Source organism: Pan troglodytes, chromosome 15 (assembly GCF_028858775.2).
Source record: "Pan troglodytes isolate AG18354 chromosome 15, NHGRI_mPanTro3-v2.0_pri, whole genome shotgun sequence".
Lineage (NCBI taxonomy): Eukaryota > Metazoa > Chordata > Mammalia > Primates > Hominidae > Pan > Pan troglodytes.
This window is the reverse complement of record NC_072413.2, coordinates 39,066,942-39,089,887: the sequence shown is the minus strand read 5'-3', so window position 1 is coordinate 39,089,887 and position 22,946 is coordinate 39,066,942. Positions and strand designations below refer to the sequence as shown.

At 32.5% G+C, this 22,946-nt stretch overlaps 1 long non-coding RNA gene across 6 annotated transcripts in view; it reads right to left on the bottom strand.

Annotated features, from left to right (window-relative positions):
* Positions 1–22,946, bottom strand: part of LOC134808289 (uncharacterized) — a 291,140-nt gene that overhangs the window by 10,585 nt on the left and 257,609 nt on the right. For 3 of the 6 annotated variants that reach the window (XR_010150920.1, XR_010150919.1, XR_010150926.1), the window contains 4 exons: positions 20,223–20,271; positions 6,781–6,859; positions 6,004–6,128; positions 3,346–3,398 (listed from right to left, as the gene is read on the bottom strand). This is a non-coding gene — a long non-coding RNA (uncharacterized LOC134808289). The remainder of the gene's footprint in view (positions 1–3,345; positions 3,399–6,003; positions 6,129–6,780; positions 6,860–20,222; positions 20,272–22,946) is intronic. The other 3 variants (XR_010150921.1, XR_010150927.1, XR_010150924.1) reach the window with 2 other exon arrangements.

The window sequence follows — 22,946 nt, the reverse complement described above, 5'->3', positions numbered from 1 at the left end:
CATTAAACCTCTTTCTTTTGTAAATTGCCCAGTCTTGGGTATGTTTTTATTAGCAGCGTGAAAATGGACAAATACAGTAAATACCCAGTAATACCCAGGAGTGGGGTGTTGCTGAAAAGATAACAAAAATGTGGAAGTGACTTTGGAACTGGGTAACAGGCAGAGGTTGAAACAGTTTGAAGGGCTCAGTAAAACAGGTAAATGTGGGAAAGTTTGGAGCTTCCTAGAGACTTGTTGAATTGCTTTGACAAAAATGCAGATAGTTATATGAACAATAAGGTCCAGGCTGAGGTGGTCTCAGATGGAGATGAGGAATTTATTGGGAATTGAAGCAAAGGTGACTCATGTTATGTTTTAGCAAAGAGACTGGCAGCATTTTGCCCCTGCTGTAGAGGTTTAAGGAACTTTGAACTCGAGAGAGATAATTTAGAGTATCTGGAGGAAGAAATTTTTAAGCAGCAAAACATTAAAGGGGTGACTTGGGTGCGGTTAAAACCATTCAGTTTTAAAAGGGAAACAGCGCATAAACGTTTGGAAAATTTGCAGCCTGACAATGTGGTAGAAAAGAAAATCTCATTTTCTGAGGAGAAACTCAAGCCAGCTGCAGAAATTTTCATAAGTAACAAGGAGCCGAAAGTTAACCACCAAGACAATGAGAAAACTGTCTTCAGAGTATGTAAGAGATATTTGTGGCAGCCCCTCCCATCAAAGGCCCAGTGGCAGAGGAATAAATGATTTCATGGGCTGGGCCCAGGGTCCCTCTGCTGTGTGTAGTGTAGGGACATGGTTCCCTGTGTCTCAGCTGCTCCAGCTGTACCTAAAAGGGGCCAAGGTAACAGCTTGGGCTGTTGCTTCTGAGGAGGGAAGCCACAAGCCTTGGCAGCTTTCATGTGGTGTTCACCCTATGGATTCAGAGAGATCGAGAATTGAGGCCAGCACCGTGGCTCATGCCTGTAATCCCAGCACTTTGAGAGTCCAAGGCAAGTGGATCACAAGGTCAAGACCATCCTGGCTGTCATGGTGAAAACCTATCTCTACTAACAATACAAAAATTAGTTGGGCGTGGTGGTGAGGGCCTGTAGTCCCTGCTACTTGGGAGGCTGAGGCAGGAGAATTGCTGGAACCTGGGAGGCAGAGGTTGCAGTGAGCAGAGATCACACCACTTCATTCCAGCCTGGTGACAGAGCAAGACTCCGTCTCAAAGAGAAAAAAAAAAAAAAAAAAAAGAAAAAGAAAAGAATCGTGGTTTGGAAACCTCTGCCTAGATTTCAGAGGATGTGTGGAAACACCTAGATGCCCAGGCAGAAGTTTGCTTTAGAGACAGGGCCCTCATGGAAAACCTCTGCTAGGACAGTGCAGAAGGGAAATGTGTGGTTGGATCCCCCACACAGTGTCCCTACTAGGGCATCACCTAGTGGAGCTGTGAGAAGAGGGCCACCATCATCCAGACACCAGAATGATAGAATCCACCAACAGCTTGTACTGTGTGCCTGTAAAACCCACAGACTCTTGACAGCAGCCAGTGAAGGCAGCCAGGAGGGCGGCTATACCCTGCAAAGCCACAGGGACAGAGCTGCCCAAGGCTATGGAAGCACACCTCTTGCATCACTGTGACCTGATGTGAGACATGGAGTCAAAGGAGATCGTTTTGATGTTTTAAGATTTGACTGCTCTGATGGATTTTGGCTTTTCATGGGGCGTGTGGCCCCTTTGTTCTGGCCAATTTCTCCCATTTGGAACAGCTGTATTTACCTAATGTCTGTACCCCCATTGTATCTAGGAAGTAACTAACTTGCTTTGGATTTTACAGGCTTATAGGTAGAAGGAATTTGCTTTGTCTCAGATGAGATGTTGGACTGTGGACTTTTGAGTTAATGCTGAAATGAGTTAAGACTTTGGGGGACAGTTGGGAAGGCATATTGGTTTGGTTTTGAAATGTAAGGACATGAGATTTAGGAGGAGCCGAGGTAGAATAATATGATTTGGCTGTATCTCCACACAAATCTCATCTTGAATTGTAACTCCACAATTCCCAGGTGTTGTGGGAGAAACCCAGTGGGAGGTGATTGAATTATGGGGGCAGGTCTTTCCTGCACTGTTCTCGTGATAGTGAATGAATCTCATGAGATCTGATGGTTTTAAAAATGAGAGTTGTACCTCCTTGGCTTCCACCATGATTGTGAGACTTCCCCAGCAACACGGAACTGTGAGTGCTCCATTAAACCTCTTTATTTTCTAAATTGCCCAGTCTCAGGTATGTCTTTATCAGCAGCATGAAAATGGACTAATATACAACTCATACAGTTTTTTTTTTTTCCCCCAGAAACCCAATCTCTAGCCTATAGCTCAGAGAAGTAGCTTTCACATTGGTGGTAAAACCGTGTAACTCAGGTTAATTTATTTCAGCATCTAAACAATTAAAACTGACATAAAGTGGATCCCCCATTGGAGTTGTATTATATAAGTGCATTTTCTTATATGTACAAAGTTTATGAGAGTTAGGTAATGATCATGATTAGCAGAATACATAAAAACAAGTGATAGAGATTTTTCTGTAATTTTCAGGCTTTATCAAGAAATGATGCCTCGGATATTTTAGGATATGATGTGATATTTTGAAGTGCAAAATTATTTTGATTTCACAAACCAATGCCCATAAGACTTGTTCGTGTTTGCATCACATAAACACAGGTAATGTGATAAATAATGTTTTTCCACATTACCCATAAACATGTATTAAATGCTACATTATTGGAGCTATTTTTTTCATTGGTAGAAAATAGCTAAATCCTCAAATTTCATGTCAGATGATTAAAAGAATATATCGTACACTGAACACTGGTTCCATATACACATACCTTTTTTTGCCAGGCACAATAGAGCACATACATTTCATGATAAAATTCACTAGCCCTGCTATACTTTCAGATGGTGGGACCCAGTCACTATACTTGGCTCTAATCTCCACTAGTTAGTAAGACTGTTTGAATTTTTGAAGTAACATAAAGAAAATAAAGCTGTAACTTACAGGTAAAAACTCCCATTAGAAGAAATAGTAGACAATTTTAATAGTTATCTCCCATTGAGCTCCCATAAGATCAACTTCAGGAAGAGAAAAACAAAAACATATTCCTCCATAGGAATATCCCAACATGACCATATTGTTTCATTCCCCTCAGCAGTATACAACCAACATCAATTTACTCTGGGCAGTGTTTGCTTTGACAAAAATATTTCATTCCTTCCTTCCTTCCCTCCCTCCCTCCTTCTTCCCTCCCTTCTTTCCTTCCTTCCTTCCCTTCCTCCCTCCCTCCTTCCCTCCTTCTTCCCCTCCTTCCTTCCTACCTTCCTTCCTTCCTTCTTCTTTTTTCTGTGTTTGTTTTCCACAAACAAGAGTACTGTGAATGAGACATTAAATTACTTGCTGAACTCCACACAATTAGTAAGTGAAAAAGCACAGTTACAAAGCCAACTGTCTGACTTCAAAATGCATAGCCTATCTATTACATAATACAACTATATTCTAAAAGAATGTTTGTAGAATGTTCTAGTTGCTTTCAATATTTTAAATATTTAAGGTAGTCTGTATTTTTAAAAATTACTTGTGGAATTTATCTAAATAAGATCCAATTGTACCAAAGTATTTCTCAGAAACTCATCATTAAAAAAATAAGTTCAATTCTCACATTTTCTGGTCACTATGAAGTATTTAAGGTTATCATATAAAACATATGAAAAATAATATAAAACAATGTATTTTAATTCCATTGTTTTATATATATACATATATATACATATACATATATATCAGAAGTCATGAAAAGACAAAAAAATGAAATTCATGCCTATATTTGTATACCTAGAGTTTAATTAAACTCTGCAAAATTACAGTACAAAAATGACTTCTGGTAGGCATAAGAACATTTGCAAGCCTGGGGAACACTGCCATGAGGCATATCAACTTTTTGCCTGAAGGAAAGAAAAATGTTATACTTATTTCCTAGACATATAAATGTAAGTCAATAATGTAAATTTATTCATCTCATTTATATTCAAATTCAGTGTGAAAAAAATTTTCTGAAATACAAATGTCATATTTAAACATTACCATGTTTTTATAAATATTGTAAAACTGACACTACAGATACCCCACAGTTATCATTTTGTTTTAGTAAGCAGTGATAGAAAAGTTAAATATTGATTTAAAGTTAAAATAATCATAAGGCAAAATTTAATCATCAGACTATTAAGTAATCATTTTATATTAATATTATTAAGATCTCAATATATTTACTGAAGATAATTATTTCATAAATATTTTACCCTATTGATACCAACATATAACTTGATCAATATCTTTTGTTTTATCTATTTGTGTTAATAGTCTTAATTGCTGACGTATACTTTTTAATGTCAGAACAAATTTTTTTTCCTTGTATGAATCCAAGGAAATCTAAACTACAGATATTTTGTTTACATTTGCTAGCTATTTCTTAAAAGTGGTACGAGGCACCTTCCACTTCTAAGAAAGTTTTTATTGGTCACTACATACTAGTTTTAACTATATATGTAACTCAATGAACATTGCCATATAAACTTACTCTTATCTTTTATAGTGAATTATCCACTTAGCAGTCAGAGAGGTCTTCCTAAAAATATGTCAGATCATATCATTTTTACTCAAATTCCTTCAGAGACTAAAAAAAGTGGTTTCCCAGGACATAGACTCTGGGTCTCTATTCTATCTCAACATTACTGTTCCCACCATTCCTTCCTCCCTCCACTGAGTCTTATACTGTTTGTTCTTCTCTCACAGGGCTTATGCCACCTCAGTATCGATGATATGTTAGACTTTTTGTAGTTTTTTATTGGCTATTTATCTTTTTAAGCATTAGCTACCTGGGATGTGAGTCTTTGTGACAAGAAACTACATATTTGTTTAATATATAAATTGATATATATATTGAGTGTTTATGTGCCAGACACTATCAGATTCTGAGGATACTGATATCAGTAATGTATATTCCTACTTTCAAGGCATATAAGCAAATAAGTAACAGAAAGGAAAAGAGCCTTAAAATGCTTTAGTGCTGATCTCATGTGTAATAAATTGAAGTGTTGCAGCTCCGTAATATACTATCTGTGTGAATTGGAGGCACATGATATTCCTGTTAATGTCTTAGTGACACATTTATAAGATAAGGGTAATAATAATGCCTACCACATAACTTATTTTGAAGAGTTATAGTATCTAAAACATATTTTATAAATGTATGTTACTAGTAGTAGTATTACTTTTATATTTCTCTTTACTTCTCCAAATTAAATCTCAACTTAAGGCACCAGTCAAGGTAATGAAAACATAATATTCTCTGTCACACATCCAACTCCAGTTCCTCTTTCTATGCAATGACCACCCCCAATTATTCCTAACAGACTTACGGAGAGAACACTTGAAACAAAGTTTAATTGTAGTAGAACAGAGACTGAAAAGCAAGAAAAATCTTATATTATCTCCATAAGCAAATTAATTAGTGTCACAGGCCTTATAGTGCATTGGCACTCTACCTCAACCATTAGATTTCATTGTATTCACATACAATAAAATGTAAACAATGCTTGATTTACACAACACGAAGTCCTGTGAAATGAACAAACTATTCTAATAAAACTGTTGAGAATACCTAAAGTGAACATTATCTAATATTATGAATAGAGACTAAAGAAATAATATGAGAAATATCACTAATACAGATATACCTGAGACTGGATAATTTATAAAGTAAAGAGGTCTAATTGTCTCAGAGTTCTGCAGGCTGTACAGGAAACATTGGGCCAGCATCTGCTTGGCTTCATCAGGGAGCTTTGAATCATGATGGCATGTGAAGTGAGAGCAGCACATCACATGATGAGAGAAGGAGCAAGAGAGAGAGAGCAAGGGGGAAAGTTCCAAACTTTTAAACAACTAGATCTCAAATGAACTCAGAGTAAGAATTTACTCACTAAGGTGAGGACAGCCACAATCCATTGACGAGGAATCTGCCCACATGACGAAATCACTGCCCACTAGGTTCACTTCCAACATTGGAGGTTACTTTTCAACATAAAATTTGGAGGGGAGAATTCATCTAAAGCATACGACATGGTAATTTATATTTATATATTTTCCAATATTTAGCAATTCTTCCATCAAACTACTTTGGTTATAGTGTAGTACATTATTTAGCAACTGCTGTGTTTGAGTCAACAATAATTTGTTTAAAATGTTTGCATTTAAATGTATGAGCAAAATGAAATGTACTTCTAGTTGTTTTTTTCATTATGTTTCTGTCTGTTTTGGTATCAGTGCCTTTTTTGGTAGCTGGAATGATAGAATAATTTGGCAAATATTTGCTGTTTCTATTCCATGTAAGAGTTTGAAAAATATTACAATAAAACATTATTTGAAAAGCATTTTAATTTATTTCATAGACAAAAGGAATATTTCTTATTCAAAACTTCTATTTCTTTTTTTTAAAAGGTAGTGCAATATAAACCATTTAAAAGTGTGGTTTAAAATATTTGTTTGCATGTCAAATAATATAGCATCCCAATGTCATGTAAGATTAAATTTTCTCAGTTTCTGCTGGATAAAACTATCAAAATAATTGTTTGAATATTTATTCATTATTATAAATTAATTTACAACTACTTTATTTAGATTGTCCTTCAGAGAGAACACTAAATTTGGTTTAAAATGGTAAATACAGAGAAAATACATCACTGAGTCATGATACTTACAGCTTCCTTTGATGATAACTTGCAATTTCAATACTCCGCAGTACATTCTTGATAATTTTCAAGTGTTCTTCAATCTCAGCTAGTAAAATAAAAAATTGTTCACTAATTATCTCAAATTTACTCAAATATAGGGTAGGCAATAAAAAGGGAGAGGGTTCAATTAAAAATATAACATAAATATGTTTTTCAAAATATAAATATACCACTTTTAAATTAGACTCTCATTAGTGATCTGCTGTTTGTTATAATTTCCATATGTATTAGTAAGTAATCAATAGAGATGGTTGTTTCGCTGACTGATTTCTGGGTCTTAAGAATACATTTTATGTGAATATTTCATTTATAAGGAATAGAGACAGGATTGCAACAAAGTTATTGAAAATATGTTGAGATCACAAACTACAATTAATATAGTTTGTTTTTATTTTTGCATATAAGAAAGTGTTAAAAATTATTTGTTTAAAAATCTTCCTGTGGACAATATCTAAGTTGAAATAAGAAGAGGTAATGTATTTGAAATAACTTATAGGAAATCTTACCATGTAGAGCATTCATTTCTCTCAGCACCTCTCTCAAGCTAAGACACAGCCATTTGAAATTGTTCATTAGGAATAATTTATGGGTACTAGCAATACTTATTGATTGATATTTACAGAAAGGCACATATAATCATTAGTTATCACTCTTTTAATAGTAAGTTTTATCAAACTGTTAATAGGAAAACCAGTCTGCCTTATTTTCCTCATCTCCTCTCAAAAGTATACTATATATATTGCCTGGAATTATTACATGCCAAACTTAGAGCTTGTTTTTGTTTCTTAAAATGGTAGTTAATAAATAACCTTAATGAGCAAACTAAATAGGAAAAAAGTAAATACTTTCAATACCTTCTCAAAACCAAAGCAAATATTACTTCAATATTGCAAATTACCCCAATAAAGCAAACGTTAAAGATAAATTAAAAAAGAAAATAAAAACAAGAAAACAAATCTTCATCCTATTGGCTATTTTATGTATCAGAAGGAAACAAACACCAACATACCCTAAATTAAGTAAAAGAGATATAAATTAGTATTAATTCAATTATTTATTCATTAATATATCCAACAATTTAACTGTATATATTGAATGACTTTTTGATAATTAGCAGTGAAATTACCCTTGTTGGTACAACAGTAACCAGTGAATATGGTACATGGACTCTGCATTCAAATGTTAATGGTGCCAATACCTATGGTCTTTTGTCTTCACATAAGGAAAAGATGTGCAATTATGAAAATAGTTAAAAGCATAAGTTCTGCCTTCAGCTTTTCTGCATCCGAAGTTACTGCTTATTTTTGTCTAACTAAAACACAAAAGCCTCGATCTAAATCTCAATATACTTGTCAGTAAAATTCACTAATAATAACTGCTGCTTAAAGATATTTTAATAAATGAGCTAACTTAAATAAAGATATTGATTTTCATTATTATGAATTAAATATAACTCAACCTATCATCTTTGAACACAATGCTTTAAGGGCTTGATAAAGTCATGTTCTAGGAATCTTATTTTGAAACATTTTTAACTGTTTCACATATAAACTTGCCATATGCAGCCAGAAGTAAGACACTTTCAGCCCTTAAGTAGGTCATAAAATGATCAAAATAAGTGGTGTGAATGTTTAGGTCAGTTATGAATTATAATATAAAGACTAAGATATGGAAAAACATAGGTTTTCATGTGGTCAGGAAGACCAGAAGGATGTTGAAACAAATTGATTTTCATCCAATTATTTTCCTAGTTCTTACGGCAATTTTAGCCGTTGTCATCTAGCCTTTATTTTTACAGCAGCTTTCAAAATAATAGCCAAAAGTTTGTGTGGCAGTTTCTCCTGTTCTCTTATTACAGTGAATATCTTCCCTCTATGGGTTTAATTATGGCTCTATCATTAACTACTTGGGTTATTTTTGATAAACTAACTTTACATTTCAGATTGATCGTCATCAACAGGGATAATAAGTGTCTAAGAGTTTAGTGAAGCTGGAAAAATGATGCATGTGATGTGCTTTACACATGCAGGACCTTCATTGTAAGATAATAGCTATTATCAGTATCATCAAAACCTAAATATCATTTCATAATCTTTCATTTCTAACTTATAGCTGTTGACATGACATTGACTAAATGTGAACATTTCCACTCTCTTCTCTCATTTAATGCCTTCTCAAGTCTCAATTACTCCCAAACATATTTAAAATTTACCTTTGTTATTAAAACTTTGCCAACAGGTAGACAACAACATAGTAAGACAATGCGGATACAGTTTCTGTGTGTGCGCTTTCATGAAGGTATGGTAGATTTCTGGCCGGGCGCAGGGGCTCATGCCTCTAATCCCAGCACTTTGGGAGGCCAAGGTGGGTGGATCACTTGAGGTCAGGAGTTCGAGACCAGCCTGGCCAACATGGTGAAACCCCATTTCTACTAAAAATACAAAAATTAGCCTGACGTGGTGGTGCATACCTGTAATCCCAGCAACTCGGGAGGCTGAGGCAGGAGAATTGCTGGAACCCGGGAGGTGGAGGTTGCAGTGAGCCAAGATCATGCCACTGCATTCCAGCCTGAGCGACACAGCAAGACTCCCTCTCAAGAAAAAAAAAGAAAAATGTATGATTGATTTCAAAATTTGGGTATAGGTACAGACAATAGTAAAATGTCAGATAACCTGAACTCAGATGATGTCTGTGTGGCCTCGACCTAATTAGATGGCTTCATCTTCAAAAATGGAAAACAGAAGAGTTATCTCAGATGGTTAAATGAAGAATAAATGAAATTATAAATTAAATTATATTTGTAAATCACTGTGTACTTTCCTTAAGTAAAGGCTTAACAAATGTTTGTCAGTACTATTATCGCTTGTGAGTTTCTATAGCTACATTGGGTCCTAATTAGAATAATTAATTTTTAATGGCTCTCACAAGTTCTGCTAATAGCAATAATAATGATAACAGTTAACCCTTATGTAGCCAGCAACAAGAACTATAAATCTAAAATATAAATTTTAAATAAATAAATGATGTAGGTACTCTGAAAACCAGGCTGTTTGAGGTATACAGTGTGTAGTGAGTGATAATATATATTTTTTTCTGTTGAGATACTAAAAAGTTTAAGTTGTAGACTATTAAAAAATAGTTGCAAGAAGTTAATATAATCATTCTGGGCCTTGAGAGTGTGTTGAAACCAATTATATTTCAAGGCAATTTTCTCACTGCCTTTGATTCTCCTTTGGTAATTCTAATGGAATCCAAATTGAGGAAATTGCAACTTATACTGCAATTTGTAAATGTCTTTGTAATTTCAAAGGTAGAATATGTTATAGGATGACATTTTATGTAGAAGTTATGCTAAATTACTCAGCTTTCAATATAAATACTGGCTTAGAAATGATGGTTGAGAGCTTCTGCCAGAATTATCAGTGGAACCTGGGAAATAGACATTTCATAAAGCATGAAGTGCTTGCTACATATCTTATGTAAATCAATGACAATATAACTAGATTTCATAAAAGTTAAGGGAATTTTTGTACATATGTTATTTAAAATTAATTAAATCCTGGGTCAGATCCTACTATAGCATGTAATATGAAATTGAATAGTCTTAATATGTACTATTTTATATTCAAAGAAACTTGCATAATCTAAGGATAAAGTCACAATTTTTTATTATAATTTATTGACCATAGAAGATGTAAGTCAGTAGTTGTTAGTCAAAAAGAATTTTCCACAGTTTTACTTCAAAATTCCCACTGATCATGTAGTTGATGCCATCCAAACTTCAAAGTTGACACATTTAATGTAGCTGAAATCTTTTTATAAAAATAAGAGTATGACATTATCAAATATTGGCTGACATTAATCACATGTACCTAAAAACCTCATGAAAAGAAAATGGTTTACAGAGCTAGAATCAAATAAAAAATCTTATGAAATTAAAACTAATTATGTAACATTGTAAGTAGGACCCCAAAGTTAGCATTTAAGGAACTTGTGAATTTTAAATGAAGCCAATTTTATTCCATTGGACGCAGTTATTGAATAACTTCATTTAAGAACACTGAATATTCTTTTGCTAAAAGGGATAAACTTTGTGAACATTTAAAAATGTGGCTTCATATCTCAGTATTATATAACAAAAAGAGTATAAAACTACAATGAAGAAATTTGGTTCTCTGAAATGTGTGTTCTAATGTTGCATCTATCATATTCCTGCACCACAATTTTTGTGACATATAATGAACATATTGTGTTTAGTGATACCCTAAGTTCCCTTCCTATTCTAACATTTTGTACTTCTAAACAAGGACATGTAGAAAATATGATCTATCTATTATTACAAAACAAAACTCTAAGGCTAATATTATAGCTAACAGAGGTAAGCACTATAAAATAACAGAGGAAGTACACTGTAAAATATAACAAAGGATTCTTGACCAAACATTGCTCAGGCTCCACCAAGCCATGACCTAGACAAGGCCTTGGCCTTTGGACTTTCTTGTCTGTCTTTGCATTACCCAAGAACTTTGCTAAGTCATTTTAATCAGAACCCTTTCCTTTGGTATCTAATTATCTTTGATATTTGATCAAATACCTAATTCCTTACCATCCCACAGGTGACATCTGATTTCACCCTGGCCTGATTTCAGCAAGAATACTAAATACCCCTTGCCCCTCATGTTTCCTCTTAGAAATTTTCCCCACTTCCTTGACTATAAATCCCTATTTTCCCTTTTTCTCAAAGTTGAGCCTAATCTCTCCTTCCTACTACAAATCCCCACTGCAGTAGTAATTCCTTCTTGAACAAAGTATTTCTTGTCATCATTAACAATTTTCACAATAATTTTTCCTTAATAAGTATTGGACTCCTAGTCAAAACTTATATTTAACTTATATTTAAATGTCAAGCAAATGTTGTTTTATAAATGTTAGTCACTTAAATGACCAGTTTGTTACCACTTAACATTTTAAATGCAGAAGCTGTGCTTAGATACAATTTATAAAATTGCACCTAATTAATCATGAGGTCACTTTTCATTAGGATTAGAGTGACCTCACATTTCTTAGAGTTTCCAGAAAATCTGATTTTATTCCTCTTGAAGTTCTTACTTAAAAGGTTTTGTTTAAAAAAAAAAACAAGAAACTAAAAGCTAAAAAACTTCATTTTTAGTTCTTGTTTTTTTAATATCAATTTGTTAATAATCTGGCAGATCATTTTCTTTCTTAAGGTTCATTTCTGTTTCTCTTTTCAATTTTTTAACAAAATTATTTTACACATGTTATCATAATTGTATCTTCATTATACTGTGCTCCTAAGAGACTGAGCTGGTGAGAAATAGAGAATCAGCCCATTACAAGGAACATCTCATGTTTAGAAGAAGTGGGTAGTGTATGCACTAAACAGCTTTAAGGAGCAGAATCCTGAAGATTTTCCATAGCAAGAGACATGGTATTTAATTTGTTAACACTGACCAGCACACAGCTATGGAGAATCTTGGAGAAGAGTGTATGTTCACAAACAGAGTTACTGCTTATAGAAGAAAGAATAGCACCTAAATTAAATAAATGAAGGGAAATTCTTGGGGCTTGCAGAATTTTTTAATTCTGGAAAAGACTTAGACTATTAGAAATGGAAGCAAAAGCTGAAATACAGAAATAGATGTTGATTTAGTAAGGCCATGCATAACTGAAAGATTATGGATTCTGAGACAGAATAGTGACAAATGAATTGATGTGCCACTTTCTAAGAAAACTACTTAATGCTTTTGAAGCTATTTCATCTATAAAATGATAATAACATCTACATGGAAGTGTTGTAGTGAAGGTTAGGAGAAAAAGAGTGTCTGTACAATATTCTGTGCAGTAGCTTATTGATGTCAAATTAAACACAGGCTTTTTACTTTTTGCATTATCAGGGTTAGTTAGACACTTTACTAATAATCTTGGCATTCTAATTTTAATGATTTATAAATCATATTGTGTTGTCCATATACATGCAGCCACTATATTACTTTTGGTACATGTATTTAATTACATTCAGGTTTGTTATTTAGTCAGAATAATTTTCCCTACAGAAAGTGAGATAACTTCATATGTAGTTCAGTTTCAAAGAATGTTGTTACATAAAAGCTCAGTGTCAGGTATTTTCCACTTGTGTCCACAGAGGCTCTATGTTGAACAGAACTTCCTACATCTGAGCATCTGCTGTATAATTTGATGTACTTCTTCAAGAAAGAAACGATCTCCAGGTTCTAGTATTATCTTCAATTTCTACTCATATATTTGTAGTTTATTTAACGATGCAGGAGAGGAGAAAAAGACAACTTGTGTGTGCATTACTAAGATTACTGCTCTGGGCAAAGGTAGTCGATTCTGCTGGGAACTCCTGAGAAACACCCAAATGCCTGCCATTATTCTCTACCTAAAGGATGGTGTACAGAGCCAGGAACATTTAATACATTTGTTTAGTCCCCTAACCTCCAAAAGCTTGAGAGGTTTCCTCATGGTATTAAATCTGCACACTTTTGAATTTCACTTGTGTGCAGCCTGTATAACTCTGATATATGTGCTGATGGAGAAATCCCAGGGGAAAAACAAAGAGTAGTTGAAGTGAGATGTTGTCAAATGAAACTCAGTCTAATTCCACATGGGATTTCCCACCATAGCCAAGGCTAAAATCAGAAGTGAGCTCAAGAGGATGAGTGGTAGCAACAGATGCATCAGATGCAAGTATGAAGTGCACAAACAGTAAGCCTTTCAACTGGACTGACATCACAGCACACCTGGGCAAGGAGGTGAACAGAAAAATTGGAATCTGGATTAAAAACAATGTCAAAGTTCATCAGCCAAAGTTACAAAAATATTTTTACATTTCTTCTAATTTTGTTCATTTTGTGTAAAACTTCAAATTACTTGTGGTAAAGTTGTTCAAAATGTCTTCATACTATATTTTTAATATCTGAAAACTCTATAGTGATGTCACTATTTTAATATCATATGTATTAAAATTACTCATTGTATTTGTACTTTTTGTTTTATATTTTAATATCATATGTATTAAAATTACTCATTGTATTTGTACTTTTTGTTTTATATTAGTTGCATGAACATTTTGTTTATTAATGTTTTTTCCAAAGAACAAGTGTTGACTTTGCTAATTTACTCATGTACATATTGTTTTTGAATTGCTACTTCTTTACATTTATTGTTCTTTTTCTGTCTTCTGAAGATAATGGTCATTACTTGATCTTTTATGATATATGCATTCATTCTTATACCTTGTCCCTTATAGACAGATACTGGTAGCTACATTCTCTATGTTTTGCTGTATAGTCACTGTCTTTACGTACACTGTGATTTCTTCAACTACAATTTATAGAAGTACATTTATTAATTTCAAGGTATGACTTTTTCAGCTATCTTTTTGTTATTCATGTACACATTAATTTCAATCTATTCAGATAACATAATTTCTATGATTTCAATCTTTTGAAATGTGTTGAGGTTTCCTTTTGGTCAAGCATGCATCCTGCAGTTAGGGATACAATATCCATTTGGTCAAACTTTCTGATTTTCTTTCAGTTTGTTATATATTTACTTAAGCTTTCCAGAATTTTTCATCATTTTCTACAAGTTGTCACAAAATCGTAGTAAATTTTATACTTGCCTACTTCTTCCTGTAAATATGTATTTTTGTGGATTATATTTCATTATTTCGCCATGCATATTCACATTAAGAATTTTCATCATCTTTGGTAGTTGAAGTTCCCTTTATCCCTATAAGGTGATTCAGCATACTGCTGGTCATGGTTTCAGTCTTAGAGACAACCTGTCTGATATTAATATAGTAGCACCAGCTTTTATTTAGTTAAGGTTGGCATGACATCTTTGTCCATCTTTTTCTTTCAAACATTTTGCATACTTTTTGCTTCAATGAACAACATAGAGGTTGATTGTTTTCTCCCCATAAATCTAACCTAACTATATTTTTCTATTAAATGTCAACTTTAGCAAAATTGTATTTGAGGAAATTTTTCTATTAAATGTCAACTTTAGTAAGTCTATATTTGAGGAAATTTTTCTATTAAGTGTCAACTTCAGCAAGTTTATATTTGAGGAAATCTGATATATTTATGTTTCAATTCCTCATCTTATAATTTTCCTACTCTTTGTTCCATTTTCTATTTGTGACTTCTTTAATTAATTGTTTTAATAGTTGATCTTTTTTCTCATGATTTCCATGGTTGTTAAACATTATTTTACTACATTTTTATTGATTAACATGCAGACTACAACATGAAACTTTGATTACTACCATACAAAATTGTTTCTTATTGCTGTTTACTTTTTGGACAGTAAAAGGCCCTTAATAAATGTTAACTCACTCTAGTGTTTTCAAATCTATATACGTATATATGTGTGTATCTATATATATGTCATATATATACCATATGTATATATATGTCATATATATAGTATATATATATACAAGGTATATATATATGGTGTGTATATATATATATATATATATGGGGGGTGTGTGTGTGTATATATATATGATGTGTATATATATATATATATATATGGTACAACAAACCTGTAGTAAAAAATACCAGAAACTGGCTTCATTAAAGAATAAGAGTTTATTGCCCTAAAGTTCTAGAGGTTAAAAATCTAAGATCAAGCTATTGGGAAGTTTAGTTTCCTCTGAGGGCTGTGAGGAAGAATATGCTCTGTGCTCTCTCTTAGCTTCTGATGGTTTTCTGGCACTCTTTGATGCAACTTGGTTGCAACTATATTACCCAGACTTCTGCTTTGATCTCACAGTATTCTATTTATAAGGGCACCTGTCACATTGGATTAGGGGGGTCCCCCTATTCCAGTATGACCTAATCTACACCAATTTCACCTGTAATGACCTTATTTTCACATAAGGTCACATTCTGAGCCTTCTGGGGTACTGGAGATTAGCATTTCAATGTATGAATTTTTGGGGGACACAATTCAACCTCATATATGTGTGTGTATATCAATATGATAATTATATAATAATAAATATTACTATATTACTATATAAAATTACGTTACACATTTAAGTTAATTTAGAATTTACTCACATACTTAAAATTGTTCTTGCTTTTGGACACTTCTTGTGTCTCTGATCCTCCAGCTTGTATTATTTTTATTCTGCCTGGCAAATAGTCATTAGAATTTCTTTAGTGCATATGTTCTGGTAATAATTCCCTCAGTTTTTAGGTCTGAAAATAACTTTTTAAATGTTATTATTAATATGAATACATTTGCCAAATTTTGATAGTTTTTGTGTCTTCATGGCTATATTAATTGTATTGTTGTTGAAGAGCAACATATTTAGTGGTCTAATTGTTGCTAATTTGAATATAAGCTTTCTTTTTTCTTTGGTTGTTTTTTCAAAATTTTCTCTGTCTTTTCTTGCACTGTAATCGCCTATAATGTAGATGATTTTCATTGTTCCATCTTTTAATTCACAGAGCTTTTATTCTATAACTTGATATGTTTTATCAGATTTGGAAATTACTCATTCATGGAAATTTCCATTATTCCTTACATCTTCTTCTAAAATTCCATTTAAATATATGAAGATTTCTCACTTTACCTTCTTTCCCTCCTATTTGCTCTTCTGAATTTTCTATCCTGTCATTTCTCTATGTTTCACTTTGACTATTTTACCCAACATTTTCTTAATTCTCTCTTCATCTCTCTCTAATATGTTCTTAAATAGGTCACCTTACTTGTTAATATTATATATTATATTTTTCAGTTTCATGGGTTCTATTTTTCCATATGTTACTTTTACTTTCCACTTCTCTACTAAAATTCTAAATCTTAGACTTTTATCTTTAAATCTTAGACTTTTATCTTTTAATTTTGATAAAGTAATCAAAATTATTTTTAATTATACTTTTTATTTAATTGAAGATTCACATGAAATTGTAAGAAGTAATACAGAAACATCCCTTGTACGTTTTACCCAATACCCCAGTGGTAATACTTTGCAGAAATATAGTACAATATCACAACCAGAATATTGGCATTAATTCAGACAAGATACAGGACAAGTCTATCACCACAAGAATTTCTTATGTTGCCCTTTTGTAACTACCCATCTCCTGACCAATCTGTGCCCTTGTTCTTAACACCTGACAACCACTAACTTTTCTCCATCTCTATAATTTTGCCATTGTGATAGTATTACGTAAAAGGTATCATAAAGCATTAATCTGTGGATTGGGGTGTTTTTATTTTTTACTCAGTATAATTCTCGGAGATCTATCGAAGTTGTTGCTTGAATCAATAGTTATTCATTTTTATTGCTGAGTAGTATTCCATGATACGTATATAACACAGTTTGTTTAATGATTTACCCATAAATAACATATCGGTTGCTTACTGCTTTGGGCTATTACATATAAAGCTGCTATGAACAAATATCCATTACCAAATTTGAGGGTGAACATAAGTTTTCATTTCTCTGAAAGTAGGATTATTACACTTGCTCAGTGTTTAGTAATTCCTTTTAGATTTTTAACAAACTGCCAATTTGTTTCACAAAGTATAACGTGACTGAAGCATTTTACATTCCCTTCAGAGATGTTTGAGTACTCCAACTTCTCCACATTTCTGCCAACCTTTGGTGCTGCCACTGCTTTTAATTTTAGGTATTATAATGTATATCTAGATGTGTACTTATAATTCTTTATGGTTTAATTTGCATTTCCCTAATGGACTAAGATAATAAACAGCATTCTATGTGCTTATTTTCTACCTCTTAGCACTCTACTCAGTAAAATATCTGTTCATGTATTTTGTCTATACATGAACAGTTTTATTGAGAGTTATTATGTAATTTGGGCATGAATATTTTGTCAGATAAGTGATTTGCAAATTTTTTTTCCAAGCCCGTAACTTGTCTTTTCATCTACTTAACTGAATAAGTTTTTAATTTTTATTGTGTCCAAATTATAGATTGTATTTATTTTAGGGATCACAGTTCAATGTTAAGTCTAAGAACTCTTAGCTTACCCTAGGTTCTGACAATTTTCTCAATTTTTTTCATAAAGTGTTTATAGTATTTATATTAGTCCATTCTCACACTTGCTATAAAGATACTACTCAAGGCTGGGTAATTTATGAAGGAAAGAGGTTTAATTGACTCACACTTCCACATGGCTAGAGAGGCCTCTGGAAACTAATAATCATGGAACAAGGCGAAGGTGAAGCAAGGACTTTCTTTACATGGTGGCAGGAGAGAGAAGAGCAAGCAGGGGAAATGTCAGACACTTATAAAACCATCAGGTCTCATGAAAATTCGTTCACTATCACGAGAACAGCATAGGGGAAACTGCAGCTGTAATCCAATCACCTCTCACCGTTTTTTTTCCCTTGACACATGGGGATTACAATTCAAGATGAGATTTGGGCAGGGACAAAGAGCCAAGCCATATCAATATTGTTTTGTATATTTGTAACATATTATTTGTAACATTATATGTATAGTAATGTGTTGTGAGCTAATTTTTGTATAGGATGTAATGTTTAGCTTAGTTTTTCTTTTTATTTTTTACCTTTGTTTTGCCTATGGGAGTCCTATTACTCTAGTAAAAGTCTATCCTTCCTTCTGTTAAAAGTAAAACCTTAGATAAATTAAATTTAGCAAAATGTGTTTGAGCAAAAATAATTCATGAATTGGGCAGCCCTCAAAATAATGAGAGGTTCAGAAAGCTTCACTCAGCAATGTGGACAGTAAGTATTTATAGAGAAAAAGGAAGTATTGTACAGAAACAGCTTGATCAGTTATAGCTGACTTATTTATACATGGTATGATTAGTCATTTGCCTTATATGGACATGGTCTTGTCAGTTGGCAGCCTGTGATTGGCTGAAGCTCAGTTACTGTGATTGACTGGGACTCAACTATTTGTTACAAGAATATACTTCTAAGTAACATTTCAGTTTACATAATAAGTTAGGTTGCAGTTTTCTAGGTAGAGATTCAAAGTATGGAGGTAGCTTTATGCCAAATTTAATTTAACATTTCATTAATTTTGTTCCTTTGTCAAATTCAGTTGACAGTTCATTTCCGAGTCCTCTATTTTATTAATCAAGGTGTTTATTCTTCCACAAATTCCAACTGATAACTGTAATTATGTGATGAACTTTAATTTCAGGTACCATGATCCTATTTTTTTATTATTATTATTATTATTATTTTTTTGAGATGTTGCCAGGCTGGAGTGCAGTGGTGTGATCTCAGCTCACTGCAACCTTCACTTCCCGTTTCAAGTAATTCTCCTGCCTCAGCCTCCCAAGTAGCTAGGACTACAGGTGTGCACCACCCAACTCAGCTAACTTTTGTATTTTTAGTAGAGATGGCGTTTCACCATGTTGGCCAGGGTGGACTTGATCTGTTGACCTCATTATCTGCCCACCTCGGCCTCCCAAAGTGCTGGGATTAAAGGCATGAGCCACCACGCCCAGCCCCTATTTTATTATTTTTTTAAAGAATAATTTGGTTTTCTATTTCCTTTGCTGTTCCACATAAATTTTAGAATAATCACGTATCTCTCTATACATAATCTTTCAAGAATTCTTATAAGAATTGGATTAAATCTGTTTAATTTGGTTAGAATTTAAATGCTTCTTTTCTGTCTTCCAATCTATGAACACTGTATGTTTTATTTAAACATGGTATTATTTGTTTATATCTTTTATTTTTTTATTAGAATTTTTTAGTCGTAAGATACAAATCTATTACATGTTTTGTTACAATTACATCTAGGACAATTGTAAATGATACTGCAACATTTAAGTTTTGGTGTCCATATATTGGTTGCTAGTATGTAGAAATACAATACATTTTTGTGTGTTCATTTTGTATTCTATGACCATTATGAACTTCCTTTTTAACTCTACCAGTTTTTGTTGTTGTTGTTATTGTTCTTTTTTTTTTTTTTAGATTCCTTGGTATTTTCTTAATAAAAAGATCATTTCACCTGTAAACAAAAACAGTTTGATTTCTTCCTTTTTAATATGAATAACTTTTGTTTCATTCATTCATTTTTTGTTGCTTTATTTCATTGCCTAGAACTTGTAGTACTATGCTGAATAAGAGTACTAAGAGTAGATAACCATGACATGTTCCCACTCTTAGGAAAAAAACCACTAATTTTCAAGTAGTATGCTAGCTGTAGTGTTTCAGTATATGCTTCTTAACAAACTCAGGTTCGTCTCTCTATATTTGTTTGAGGACTGGCACAAAGAAGAATGGAGAAAAGAAAATAAACAAAAATATAAGAATACACAGTCTGTAAGTGTTAAAAGTTTCCCTTCACATTCTTTTATCAGGAAGTAGAGGATATTTCTTGAAATTACCTCTGTGTCCCAGTGCCTCTTCTGGTGCAATGATTTCAAGCCAGGGAGACTATGGAAGGAGAAAAATGATAAATTCACTGAAACTTTTATGGTATTTTGAATTCTGGTGTCTTTATTCTACCTACTCTATTTACTTATTAGAGTCCTCAGCTTAATGCTTAATTTAGGACACAAAGGTAGCATATGACTACATAGCTTATCCAGAACTTGAACCCCAAGTGCATATTTTTAGTGTCATTTTATTTCATAGTAAAATCAAAAAGGACAATACTTAGCTCTAATAATTCTGGCCAAATTCATTCCTCTACATTTACATATAAAATCATAAATAGCTTCTTGAGTCCATTATTATGTAACATTTCAAGGAGCAGAGCAAAGCAATGCTATATGTGGTGTGAATATTACATATTAAAATATACACAAAAAATAGTAGGAAATATAGAAACGATGCCAATTTCAGAAATTTGATTAGCTCTGGGGAATGAGAAAGAGAAAAGAATCAGTATGTGGACTTTTGCCTGTGCCTGCAAGATTTTATTTCTAAAAGGAAAAATAAAATGAGCTAATGTTAATATAATGGAGGTTTAATTACAAAAAAGAACATATGATTATATGTAAAATTATTTTGTTATTTTATGTTTGAAATGTGTTCGAATTAAAATTTTAAATATTTTGAAAATCCACGAAAAAATTACAATCTTACTTAATACTACAAAATCACGGTTATGATCAGAATACCAGAATCTTTTGGAAATATCCTCACACTGTTGATTGTATTACAGTAATTTTACAGGAAGGTAATAGTGATATGGATGGACAAAAAAATTAAAACTAACTCTTTGCCAACTGTCTTAAGTAACACTTGTAATACATATTGGTAGAATTTACACCAAAAACTCATTTATAATTCAAAACTGACAACAACATATATCTCCAAATACAAATGATAAAGCATATGGGATATATATAATTGAGTTGAACATAGGGGGTTGGGGGATTAGATAAGGGGAGCAGCAAGATAAATTAATATGTTTCTAACTTAAGTATATGTGTACTAAATAAGGGCAAATACACAATTCCCATTAGCCTTTTAACATGCTTAAGTACCTCCAATGGCTACTTAGGAATTTTTAAAATGTGATATCTTTATTCAAAGTTTCTATAAAAAACATATATTATAAAAAGAAAAGAAATTTTATAAAATACACTCCAGTGTGGTATATTTATTTATTAACCATTTTCATTTCTTTAATTGTACCCTACTCAAAAGTTACACATGCAAAACTGAAAAAGAAATGTAATGATTCCCATTATTATGACATATTTTCATCTTATTTTAGTGTGAAAAGTAATTTCTCAAGACCTGCCTTATCTGACAAGCACTGAATCATCTCTCTTTCAGTCTTTCTTTTAAAGGAAGAGATAAGCAAGGGGAAGTAAAACCTAATACCAGTTTGGCCTTTCATTTATATAAATTGTTATTATTTTGCTATTATTATTATATTTCACATTTCATATTTATGTTCTAGAGTAATTTATGTAAATTAGTAGACATATACATTATTTTTTGCTTAAAATATTTGAAACAATTTCAAGGCACATTATATGAGATGTCTTCTTCATTTGCCAACACAGATATCTGGAAATAAGTCTATGCCCAGAGTTTCTTTATTCTTGTTTTAGCTCTCAACAATGTAGCTGAGATTAAAGGTTATTAGCGTACTGAAAACCATGTAATTGAAGGAATATTATCTTGCCTTTACTTTGACTGTGAGAGAAGAAGAGCATAGCTGCTAGAATAAATATGAAAGTCAGAGCCTTGATAAGGTCTAGTAACCCAATCATTGGCATTCACTATGGAAAAGGACGATGTGCTTTATTTCCCTCTAGTGGTTTAGTAAATGAATAAATAGAAGAAAAAAAAAGTGAAATGGCTTCGATGTACTAGCTTAAAAGCCATTCATAATTTTGAGATGCCTGATGAAGGCTACTTCTAAAATTACACTATAAAATTTGCAAACAGAAAATAAAGATGTGCTTATAATCAAACAAGCATGATGCATCAGAAAAATAAATTGCTAGAAAATCTGCAATCAGCACCAAATTATTTTTCTGTATTCAGGAAGTCAGTGTTCATGAGGCAGAAACAAAGAGATGAAGTGATGCTTTGCATCTTTCAAAGTTAATACACAAAAGCTATAGAACAAAGATTAAGAAAAAGAGAATTTAAAGTCTTTTATTTGCTTTTGAGAAAGCTTATTTAGTTGCAGGAATTTGATATTTACTTTTGTTAATAACTATTTTTGGTAAGACCAAGTTTAAAATAATTTGTATCACCTGAACATGTGGTCCTGGGCAGAAAATCATAAAAAAAGCTATAAAATTTCTAAATGATATATAAAGTGCTAAGTAGTTGGAAGAAATTTTTAATTTAATTCCCAGACCAACATCATAAGATATGTATCATTATTACTATCACCATGGCCCAGATGTTTACTGAAGGAGACAGGTAAAATGTTTCTAAGGTAACAATAATTAGAATTAGACTGAAACGCAGGTAGTCTGACTCCAGAACTTAAATTGTTAGGAAGTCAGAACATGTCCTTGGCATGATTTTAAATATTTATCATGCGTAAAGGATACTTAAATAAGCCAGAGTTATTTTTAGGACAAGGTTCTGCCAGAAAGTGTTATTGAATTAGGGTTGTATAGTACATAGACCCT